Here is a 12,753-nt window from a genome sequence, read left to right as displayed (position 1 = left end):
CGACCACCGGACGTCTCAAAGCGCTTTACAGCCAATGAAGTACTTTTGGAGTGTAGTCACTGTTGTAATCTAAAGTCAGGTGGGAGTAAGCGCATGTGGAGCATAAACACCAGCATGGGCCTGTTGGGCCGAATGGCCTGTTTCTGTGCTGTAGACTCGATGTCATTCAATGTAAAATGCATGTGGTTCTCGAGGAACGCAATTGTTGTGACCAGAGGCCCAGGTGTGTCCCAAGTGAGACAGACACCCTTGTGCTCCCTAAAAGCTGCACTGCCTAAAAACACCACCTGCCATAAATCTATCAATCGGGTAAAGAGTCAAAGGGTAACACTTTTGAGGCGAGGTTTAATTTACTGTAAATAGTCTGTGAAATCCACATTTAATATGAAACATGGGATTGCAAAAAGGATTTTCAGGTTGTTACAGGTTAACTGGAAAATGTGAGTAAGCTTTTGACAGACGTATCAAACTCACTGATCTCATTTAACGTGCTTAACCGCAGGTGAAAAATGTGAACCATTCAATGAGCAATTAGAATATGTTATACTTAAGGTTAACCAATCCATTGTACAAACATTAGCGTTGGCTCTGTGCTCCCGCTCCGTGCTCACACTCTGGCCTCTACAATCCAAAGGTTGTGGGTTCAAGCGCCACTTTGGCGACTTGAGGACATGATGCAGGTTAACATTGCAGAGAAGCACTGAGGGAGTGCTGCACTGTCAGAGGTGCCGTCTTTTGAATGCAACATTAAACTTGAGGCCCTGTCTGCGCTCTCAGATGGATGTAAAAGATCCCGTGGCACTCCTTGAAGAGGTGCAGGGGAGTTTTCCCCGGTGTCCTGGCCAATATTTATCTCTGAACCACAGATTACCTGGTCATGTATCTCATCGCTGTTTGTGGGACCTTGCTGTGCACAAATTAGCTTCTGTGCTTCCTACATTGACTACAGTGACTACACTTCAAAAATGCTGGGGGCCATTGTGAAAAGCACAATATAAATTCAATTTCTTGTCTTAACTAAATAACCTGATAATGAATTATAAGAATTTTTAAATAGTAAGCAGGATTCCAGCAGTAGAAAGTCTGTTTATTTACAGAAGTTCTGTAACATGAAATTTTGGCACCTACACACTAAACCATTATGACTGCACATTCTGTGACCCCTGATGGAGCCTGTTGTGTATGTACCTTTAAGAGAAGAACTGATTCTATACTGCAGTACCGGCAGTGACCACCCCTGTATATAAAGCCATAGCAGGCTTCTGTACATCAGTCTTACATTACCCTCTGTTCAGTAAATACCTGTTATTATTGTTCTCCTGCAGTCCGTGTATTATTTATACTCGGACACTACATTGGCGACGAACAGGTTCGAACTCGCCTGCAGTACTGCATCACCTCACGCGGATCTTTCCCTGAGAAGAAGCTTCACAGAATCACAGAAACCCCACAGTGCAGATAGAGGCCATTTCGGCCCATCGAGCCTGCACCGACACATATCCCACCCGATCCCCGTAACCCCTACACCAACACATATCCCACCCTATCCCCGTAACCCCACGTATTTAATCCCCCTAACACTAAGGGTCAATTTATCATAGCCAATCAACCTAACCCGCACATCTTTGGACTGTGGGAGGAAACCGGAGCACCCGGAGGAAACCCACGCAAACACGGGGAGAATGTGCAAACTCCACACAGACAGTCACCCGAGGCCGGATTCGAACCCGGGTCCCTGGCGCTGTGAGGCAACAGTGCTAACCACTATGCCACCAAGCTTCTTGGAGGTCGAAGTCAGAACAACGGGCGTCGACCGCGGGCAACCGCCCAAGGATCCATCGGAGTTCGGAGAGTTGCAGGAGAGGCTGTGGAGAGCTGGGCTTGGCTCCCCAGTCAAGGTGTTCCAGCAAATCGTGCTGGTAGCAGGTAGTGCGTTGACCCTTCCGGACTGCGGTGGGCTCGAGCTCGATCGAGCGGCTCTGCAAAGGGGCCGTGCAGCGTCGTCGGGAGGAAAAGAGAGAGACAGAGGGTGGAGCGCACAGGGCGCGGTCGGTGCTCAAGAACCGGGCAGCGTGGCGAAAATAAAACAAGGGGAACGAAAAGTGAGACGCGCCGAAGCCGCGGGTCGCCGCCATTATCCTGCAGAACGCTAGGAGCAGCATGGCAGCAAGGGGAAGAAGGAAAAGCGCGGGAGGCACCATTTTATTCCATTGGGGAAGAAGAAAAAGCGCGGGAGGTGCCATTTTAAATCACCCAAGATGCCGAAAAGTGGCAGTATCACTGCTTTCGACAACGAGGTAGAAGACTGGACCACGTATGTGGAAAGAATTGAAGTGTACTGCAAGGCAAATGAGGTGGCCGATGGAAAGAAGGCGTCGGTATTATTAAATTTGATGGGCGCGAGAACGTACGGCCTATTGCGGAATTTAATTACCCCAGCTAAACCAATGGAGAAAAGTTTTGAGGAGATTGTTAATATCTTACAGGAACACCTAAACCCTACACCGCTGCTGATAACAGAAAGATTCAAGTTCCATAAAAGAAGCCAGCACAAAGATGAGAGCAATGCTGACTATCTTACGGAACTATGCAAGTTATCGAAGCACTGCCAGTTCAGAGTAGGACTGGCAGACACCTTACGGGATAAGTTTGTCTGTGTGCTCCAGAGTGAAGGAACCCAGAAATGACTACTTTCGGAAAAGGACCTGACGCTAGAACAGGCTTTCAGCGTGGCAGTATCCTACGAAGCAGCAGCACGGGGAGCTGCGGAAATACAACAGAAACCACAGGAATACAGCACTAACGAAATGGCGTATGGAGCAGAAAAGTGCTATCGCTGCGGCAGAACAACACATGACCAGAAGGACTGCTGGTTTAAGGACAAAGTATGCAGGCAATGTGGGAAAATGGGACACATAGCAAGAGTCTGCAGGTCGGGAAAGAAAACCAACACTACAAGAACTACTAAGGAAAAGTACAAGAAAGTAAAGAAATTGACAGACAGTAGTTCGGAAGATCAGGAGAGTGATAAGGACTCCGGGAGCAGGAGACTAAGTTGTCTAAATTTACACAATGTGATCGCAAAGGAGGATCACCGAACCATTTGGGTCACCCTCATGATAGCAGGGTCCCCAGTAAAGATGGAATTGGACACAGGATCAGCCCTAACTGTCATGAATCGACGAGACTATGAGTGGCTATTCTCACACATACCCTTGAAGGACACGTCCATTGTATTGAAGACATACACGGGGCAAAAAGTCTACCCCAGAGGAAAAATAAGGGTGCCAGTTGAATACAACGGCAAGGAAACACAGAAACTGTATCTATATATACTACCAGATGGAGGACCACCATTATTGGGATGTAAATGGATCCGAAAAATACAATTGGATTGGCATTCCATTCAGGCGCTAACTGTGACTGATAAAAAGGATGATGACGTCACACCTGGACGACTGTCAAAGATTCTAACTGACGCGAAAGAGGTGTTCCAACAAGGACTTGGGACTCTAAAAGGAGTAACGGCAACGATAGAGCAGACCTGGAGAGTCTGGAGCGTTCGGGTGTGCTGTCCAAGGTGGACTGGAGCGAGTGGGCCACACCCATCATTCCTGTAATGAAGAAATCATTGAGCAGCACGCCTGGGGAATCGAAGAAGGTTCGCATCTGTGGGGACTTCAAGGTAACTGTGAACCCAGTCCTGCACACAGTACAATATCCACTTCCATGGATAGAAGATATTTTTGCCTCACTATCTGGAGGGAAACGCTTTACAAAGATTGATCTGGCCCAAGCGTATCTACAAATGGAGGTGGAAGAAGCATCTAGGAAATACCTCACGATAAACACTCACAAAGGCCTTTACCAGTACAATTGACTGGTATTCGGGGTAGCATCAGCCCCGGCTATTTGGCAGAGGGCGATGGAACAAGTCCTGCAAGGGATCCCGGGGACCCAGTGTTATTTGGACGACATCCTGGTTACGGGCGAAAATGACAGTGAACACCTTGCCAACCTGGAGCAGGTGCTCACGAGATTACAGGAATATGGGCTACGAGCCAACCGCCCCAAATGCGAGTTCTTCAGGAGACAAATCTCGTATTGTGGCCACATGATTGATGAGGGAGGGTTGCATAAGTCGCCGGACAAGATTGAGGCTGTAGTCAAGGCTCCAGCACCGGAAAATGTGTCGCAACTGAGGTCGTTCCTCGGGTTGGTGAACTACTACCATAAGTTCTTGCCGAATTTATCTACAATTCTGCACCCACTGAACGCCCTACTGCAAACTGGAGTAACATGGAAATGGAGTGATGAGTGTAAGCATGCCTTTCAGAAATGTAAATGCCTAATCACTTCAAAAGAAGTATTGGCCCACTACAATCCAACACTACCGATTCGGTTAGCATGTGATGCGTCTCCCTATGGCATCGGAGCGGTGCTGTCACACAAATTCCTTGACGGTTCAGAGAGGCCAATAGCCTTTGCGTCGCGCTCGTTAACCTCAGCCGAGCGTAACTACGCCCAGATTGACAGGGAGACCCTCAGCCTGGAGTGGGGGGTGAAGAAGTTCAATCACTATCTGCACGGGCAGAAATTCACCCTACTGACTGATCATCAGCCCCGGTCTCCATTTTTAACCCAAAGAAGGGCGTTCCGGTGATGACGGCGCAACGGCTGCAAAGATGGTCACTTTTTCTAGGGGCACATCAGTACGACATAGAGTACAAGGGTACGAAACAGCATGGAAATGCTGATGGGCTGTCGCGCCTACCGTTGCCTACGGTAGAGGAAGCACCTGCAGTGGACCCTGTTGAGATATTCCATGCGACCATAATCGAATGTCTACCTGTTACAAACTCAAGTATAGAGAAGGAAACCCGAAATGACCCGACACTCTCTCGGGTCTATGATTTGACGGTGAAGGGATGGCCAGCACATGGCGACTCACTGTTGCCAGCATTCTCGCCAAGGAGAGAACAGCTGTCAGTGTGCCGGGGGACCTTGATGTGTGGATCCCGAGTGGTAATTCCACCCAAGTTGAGAGATAGAGTGCTCAATGAGCTTCATGAGGGTCATCTGGGAGGGGTAAAAATGAAGAGCCTAGCCAGGGCGTTTGTGTGGTGGCCGGGAATCGATAAAGAAATCGAGGATATGACCAAGAGATGCACAGGATGCCAGAAGGTCCAAAACGCTCCACCACAGGCCCCGCTACATCCATGGGAGTGGCCCTCATCTCCATGGCAACGGGTACACATTGATTTTGCTGGTCCATTTATGGACTCAATGTTCCTAATCGCTGTGGACGCCCATTCGAAATGGCCAGAGGTCATCAAAATGTCCTCCACTACCACGGAGAAAACTATTGCAGTCCTACGGACCATCTTCGCCAGGAATGGCTTGCCAGAACAGATTTACTCCGACAATGGGCCACAGTTTGTGTCCGAGGATTTCCGGAGGTTTCTGAGGAATAATGGGGTGAAACATTACACATCTACCCCATATCATCCAGCCACAATTGGATTGGCTGAGAGGTTAGTTCAGACCTTTAAAAAGGCCATAAAGGCAATGTATAATGACGACATACCACTACAACACAAGATGGATAATTTCTTGTTTGCTTACCGGAATGCGACACATGCAGTCACCAACCAAGCTCCAGCCGTAATGTTCTTCAACCAAAGGCTAAGATGTCACCTGGATTTGCTCAAACCAAACATAAGACGAGATGTTGAGGATAAGCAATTCCAGCACATAAATGAGAAGCCAACCAGGAGCTTCAAGATAGGGCAACCAGTCTTGGCCCGCGACTACCGAACAGAAAAATGGCAGCCAGGAACGATATGCACACAGCAGGGACCACTAATGTACACAGTTGACGTTGGAGAGAGCATCGTGAGACGCCATGCTGACCAGATTCTAGAGTCACAGGAACAAGCCAAACCCATACCACGAGCAGGTGCACCTGGTAATCAACCCGAAGTACAGATTGCGTCTACCTCAGAAGCAGTGGTATTGGAAGCTGACGAACCAACCAATGACAATGAGCCAGAATCAACTCCGCCGCAAGAACAGGATACTCGAGAAAGGCGCTATCCAGTCAGGATCAGGAAGCCTCCTCAAAGACTGAACTTATAAATGATTATTTCAGTTGATGTATATAGTACAGAGAAAATTGTAATTGTAATTAGTTATTATTTAGTTGTTAAATGAATGTTATGTACTGTTTATCTAAAAGGGGAGGAATTGTTGTGTATGTACCTTTAAGAGAAGAACTGATTCTATACTGCAGTACTGGCAGTGACCACCCCTGTATATAAAGCCATAGCAGGCTTCTGTACGTCAGTCTTACGTTACCCTCTGTTCAGTAAATACCTGTTATTATTGTTCTCCTGCAGTCCGTGTATTATTTATACTCGGACACTACAGAGCCCATTAGTCAGAACAATACTGTACAGTATATGAGCAACTTGAAAATTGTCGTGCGGTGAGTGCGGCGTGCTTGACAGGAACAGGTGACTTTGGACCTCTAGTTTCCAAAGCTCGCCACCACTGCGAGTTTCCCTCGCCTCATGTCTAGTTGTAGACTAATTGCTCGAGATTGATTGCTATAATTAGTCGACAACTCCATTATCGTCGTAGCATGCGGCTGCCAGGATGGAAGAAGGTGAATTAGATGGACCTTGCTCTTTTTTCATCCAGCACTTCTTACGTACCTAACAAAGGCATTCAACCAGCAGGAAGAAAAGAGAGAGAGAGATAGATTGAATGATCAAGGGAGAGATGGAGAGAGAGAGAGAGAGAGAAACTGATAGAGAGACAGAGACAAAGAACAAGAGACAGAGAGAGACAGTGACAGAGACAATGCAAAAGAAGAGCACTGGAGACAGAGATGAGTGAAACAAGTGCACCAGATAGAGAGTAAATGAGATTACAGTCATTTAAAAAATATATATAATTAAAATACTTTGTTAAGTCTAACAATAAAATCTACACAATTTACCGAAACCTTTTCAGGATGCTGAACAGATCTTAATAAATAAAGTCACATGGAAACATAGTACAGGCTGTGCGGGAGAAAGTGACAGAGAGAATGAGAGACAGGGAGAGAGAGCTACAAACCTTTTGCGAGCACTGTATTCTCACTGGAGGCCTCAAACTTGCATTTAACTTTGATGTGCAGAAGACATTTAAGCCGGGCGCTCATGTGTAGAACAGCTTTATGGGGCAACCTTGGAGCAACATGGGAGTTTAATTTGACCAATACCATCCTCTCAGAGGGGACCACCCTCAAAAGGAAATGGGGTGACAGCACTGTAGTGACTTTTCTCCAACCCACTCAATGCAGTTCCTCTCTGGAAGTGCAGGAGCACTGAGTTTACCGAATTTCGTATGAGCTGTGGCTCAGTGGGCAGCACACTCGCTTCTGAATCAGAAGGTTGTGCGTTCAAGTCCCCTTCCAGGGACTTGAGCACATAAACCCGGGCTGACACTCCCAGTGCAGTGCTGAGGGAGTGCTGCACTGTCAGAGGTGCCGTCTTTCGGATTAAACGTTAAACCGAGGCCCCATCTGCTCTCTCAAGAGGACGTAAAAGATCACATGGCACTATTTCGAAGAAGAGCAGGGAAAATAGATTAAAGGGTAAGACGATACATGATCAGTGCTGTACATTTAAGGAGTTATTTTACAACTTCCAAAAAATATATATTCCACCGAGAAGAAAAGGGTGTAAAAGAAAAGACAGCCATCCGTGGCTAAGTAAAGAAATTAAGGATAGTATTCGACTAAAAACAAGGGCATATAAGGTAGCCAAATCTAGTGGGAGGATAGAGGATTGGGAAAACTTTAAAAGACAGCAAAAAATAACTAAAAGATTGATTAAGAAAGGGAAGATAGATTATGAAAGTAAATTAGCAAAAAATATAAAAACAGATAGTAAGAGTTTTTATAGTTATATAAAAAGAAAAAGGGTGGCTAAAGTAAATGTTGGTCCCTTAGAGGATGAGACCGGGAAATTAATGGTGGGAAATATGGAGATGGCAAAAACACTGAATGAATATTTTGTATCAGTCTTTACAGTAGAAGACACTAAGAATATCCCAACACTGGACAAACAGGGGGCTATGGGGGGGGAGGAGCTAAACACGATCAAAATCACTAAGGAAGTGGTACTCGGTAAAATAATGGGACTCAAGGCGGATAAATCACCTGGACCTGATGGCTTACATCCTAGGGTCTAGAGGGAAGTGGCGGTAGGGATTGTGGATGCATTGGTAATCATTTTCCAAAACTCCCTGGACTCAGCAAAGGTCCCGGCAGACTGGAAAACTGCTAATGTAACACCCTTATTTAAAAAGGGCAGTAGACAGAAGGCTGGAAACTATAGACTGGTTAGCCTAACATCTGTGGTAGGTAAAATTTTGGAGTCCATTATTAAGGAGACAGTAACAGGACATTTGGATAATCATAATTTAATAGGACAAAGTCAGCATGGTTTTATGAAGGGGAAGTCATGTTTGACAAATTTGCTGGAGTTCTTTGAGGAAGTAACATATAGGGTGGATAAAGGGGAACCAGTGGACGTAGTGTATTTAGACTTCCAAAAGGCATTTGACAAGGTGCCACACAAAAGATTATTGCGTAAGATAAAAAATCACGGGATTGGGGGTAATATTCTGGCATGGATAGAGGATTGGCTATCTAACAGAAGGCAGAGAGTTGGGATAAATGGTTCATTCTCAGACTGGCAATCAGTAACTAGTGGTGTTCCGCAGGGGTCAGTGCTGGGTCCCCAACTCTTTACAATCTATATTAATGATTTGGAGGAGGGGACCGAGTGTAACATATCAAAGTTTGCAGATGATACTAAGATGGGAGGGAAAGTAGTGAGCGAGGAGGACATAAAAAACCTGCAAGGGGACATAGACAGGCTAAGTAAGTGGGCAGAGATTTGGCAGATGGAATACAATACTGGAAAGTGTGAGGTTATGCACTTTGGCAGGAAAAATCGTAGAGCAAGTTATCTTAATGGCAAGAAACTGGAAAGTACTGAAGTACAAAGGGATCTGGGGGTCCTGGTGCACGAAACTCAACAGGTTAGTATGCAGGTGCAGCAAGTGATTAAGAAGGCCAATGGAATGTTGGCTTTCATTGCTGGGGGATAGAATATAAAAATAGGGAGGCATTGCTTCAGTTGTACAAGGTATTGGTGAGACCGCACCTGGAATACTGCATACAGTTTTGGTGTCCATACTTAAGAAAAGACATACTTGCTCTCGAGTCAGTACAAAGAAGGTTCACTCGGTTAATCCCGGGGATGAGGGGATGGACATATGAGGAGAGGTTGAGTAGATTGGGACTCTACCCATTGGAGTTCAGAAGAATGAGAGGCGATCTTATTGAAACATATAAGATTGTGAAGGGGTTGGATCGGGTGGATGCGGGGAGGATGTTCCCGATGATGGGTGAAACTAGAACTAGGGGGCATAGTCTTAGAATAAGGGGCTGCTCTTTCAAAACTGAGATGAGGAGGAACTACTTCACTCAGAGGGTGGTAGGTCCATGGAATATGCTGCCCCAAAAAGCTGTAGAAGCTACATCATTACATAAATTTAAAACAGAAATAGACAGTTTCCTAGAAGTAAAGGGAATTAAGGGTTACGGGGAGCAGGCAGGAATTTGGACATGAGTCTAGGTTCGGATCGGACATGGCCCTGTGGGTAGCGGAGTGGGCCCAGGGGCCGTGTAGCCTGATCCTGCTCCTATTTCGTGTGTCTAATTCTGTTAGATTCAGGAGATGGTTCTGTGATAGTAGATTGGCGGTTAGGATCAGACCAACCATGATCTTATTGAATGGCGGAGCAGGCTCGAGGGGCCGATTGGCCTACTCCTGCTCCTATTTCTTATGTTCTTATGTTATCCCTGGTGTCCTGGCCAATATTTATCCCTCAACCAACATAACAAAAACAGGTTATCTGGTCATTATCACATTGCTGTTTGTGGGAGCTTGCTGTGTGCAAATTGGTTGCCGTGTTTCCCACATTACAACAGCGACTACACTTCAAAAGTACTTCATTGGCTGTAAAGCACTTTGAGACATCCGGTGGTCATGAAAGGCGCTATATAAATGCAAGTTTTTCTTTCTTTAAATCCCACGCTGATTTTTGCCAATTACAAATGGACACCAGATGAAAAACGTTACTCATCTGTGTTGTTTGTAGTTAGGAGCAACTTTAACGGGTTTCCCTTTAATTCACCAGGAGCTGTAAGCAGATAGTTTTTACAGAGTTGATTGAAGGAGTAATCTGCCTCTGTGGTAGGTGTAATAATTAGGGTGGGAACACTTGAGCTTTGAATGGGTTTCCTAATCTGTAAATTGTGATGAGCCTGTGCTATTTCATAGAATGGCTGTTGTGACGTTAGCCACGCTGGTGCCACCTTGTGTCGCTGTAAATGTTTACATTAAAAGGCCCCCTCCCCCACCTTCTTTCTTTGCAAACATCGCTCGTGAGCCCAAAGGCATTTCCTGTCAGTGCTGCTCTCTTTCTAGGGATGATTTTCGAGGGGAGAGTGTCGGGAAGCAGGAGAAAGCTAACGGGAACTGTCTCCCCGGAAATTGAGAATTTTTTTTCCTTAAAAGCAAGAATACAGCAACGTCTATATATTGCACCTGGAACAATCTAAGGCACTGAGTTATGCTCCAGTTAGTTAAATAATTCACAGATTCAATCTGGTCACACCTCAGCTAGTGAAGGCCACGTGCCACACATTGGAATAAGCATCAACATCTCTGAAAGTAGCACGAAGAAGCCCCATCCCAGGCACTAATGTATCTGCAAAGATATTTTCCATCAGTTACCAGTTATGGAGCCCTCTGCTTATCTAAAGGGAGCCCTTGGAATGGTTCCTGAAGCATCCCTTTGGATAAAGGAGGGCTCCTCATTAACCACATTTCCCCATACCTGCTACACAGGAGATTGGGATTTGTGTGTCTAACTCACTGTTCATATGTTACAAAGGGAAGAGAAATTAGCTCAAGGCATTGCGAGAATAGAGTGAAGCCATGAAGTAATGCACAATCATTTTGTCTACAGATGGTGTAAGCCCCTGGGACTGGCAACAGTTTGGGTCGGGAGAGAGAGGTTCACTCTCTTGCCGATTGCAATGTGCCCGAGGCTGTGAACTGCTTTCAACAAAAGCTGCACACCCAATTCCTCCAAAACCTCCCTTATCATGCACCATCAAAAACAACCTCCAACTTCAAACAAGTAACGCAACTTTCTGAAATTCCCTTGAGCTGGCAAGACAGCAGCTGATGTTCCTGACATCTTGCAACCTATGTTACTGTATAGAAAGATATAAAATGCCTTGTGTTGCCAGAATGAGCTGGATGAGCTGGAGAGGCCAATTTGTATCTTGGTACTGGGTGGAAGATTAGGTCAATGCTGGCGACTTATCCACAAATACCCACTTCAACTTTTTAAAATCGGTGTTCCTTCTTTTGTATGACCGAGGTGCATGCCCACGCATTTGCAAAACCACAGTAAAAAAAATACTTACAGTGAAGACAAGTCCTGCACCTTCCACAGACGCAAGTCAAGAGAACCTGCCAAAGCACAGGCTGTTAAGCAGAAGTTCCTCATGGGCGGATCCGCTCAAGATGTCACTCATCTCAGACGTCCACTTAACTCCACTGTTCTATTCACCTGACTGTCTGGAGGGGGTGGCAATGCAAATAACGGCATGAGTGATAACCAAGAGGGGTTTCCCCGCATTACCTCAGCCATCCAGCTGATGTTTGCTCAGGTCCTTCCTCTCGGGGATCAAACAAGTCTGACCAAGCTCAGCAGCACCGTCCTACCCCTTCCTTTTTATTGGCAGGGGATGAAGCGCGTGGAACGCAACGCCTCGTGCTGCAGACCAACCCTCGCTGGGGGAGGGGTTGCTGCCTTTGGCCTCAGAAGAAGATCATCCAGGATGCCCGTAGCTGACCAGGATACGTTGCTGGAAAGTGAGGGCGCATCGAACTTGAGGAGAGGGGTGGGCTTGTCCCTGATGTTTTGCATGATAAAATAGCCTGCTGGCACTTATTACCTACACTCACGTGCAAAGAATGGCCATTTGGGCAAGGTACCAGAGGACTGCCTGTGGCAGTGTACCCCTGTAACTGGGGTGGGGGATAAGGAAAGCTCCCGTTCACCAGCTTTGAGCGGCACAAAAACTAACAGTATTTTTTCAATGCATATTTATCACTCTACTACGTCCATGAACTTTGTATTGATTATTGGTGGTAGTGTTGCGGAGACTGGTGCTGGGGTGTGTTGTTCTGATCTGATTGTACTGTGGAAGGGGTCCTGGTCTGTGGTAGTACACTGAAGGTCAGGGTTTGGGAGCACTGGGAATGGGGATAATGGGATGTGGGATCAGAGAAAACGAAATAAAGAACAAACTTGCATTTATATAAGACCTTTTTTTTAATTCATTGATGGGATGTGGGCGTCGCTGGCTAGGCCTGCATTTAGTGCCCATCCCTAATTGCCCTTGAGAAGATGGTGGTGAGCCGCCGCCTTGAACCGCTGCAGTCCATATGGTGTAGGTACACCCACACAATGCTGTTAGGAAGGGAGTTCCAGGATTTTGGCCCAGCGATAGTGAAGGAACGGCGATACAGGTCCAAGTCAGGATGGTGTGTGGCTTGGAGGGGAACTTGTAGGTGGTGATGTTCCCATGCGTCTGCTGCCCTTGTCCTTCTA

General features: G+C 46.3%; 1 protein-coding gene across 1 annotated transcript in view; it reads right to left on the bottom strand.

Annotated features, from left to right (window-relative positions):
• LOC147100416 (uncharacterized) overlaps positions 1-11,810 on the bottom strand; it is a 62,431-nt gene extending 50,621 nt beyond the window's left edge. Inside the window, exon 1 of the mRNA XM_085968100.1 lies at positions 11,561-11,810. The gene's annotated coding sequence lies outside the window, so the exon portion shown is untranslated. The remainder of the gene's footprint in view (positions 1-11,560) is intronic.
• Positions 11,811-12,753: the final 943 nt, after the last annotated feature.

The sequence above is a fragment of the Somniosus microcephalus genome, chromosome 26, assembly GCF_052327205.1.
Source record: "Somniosus microcephalus isolate GS21.2 chromosome 26, FLI_Smic_1.0, whole genome shotgun sequence".
Lineage (NCBI taxonomy): Eukaryota > Metazoa > Chordata > Chondrichthyes > Squaliformes > Somniosidae > Somniosus > Somniosus microcephalus.
The sequence above is the reverse complement of the archived record's forward strand: the minus strand, read 5'-3'. Positions and strand labels throughout refer to the sequence as shown.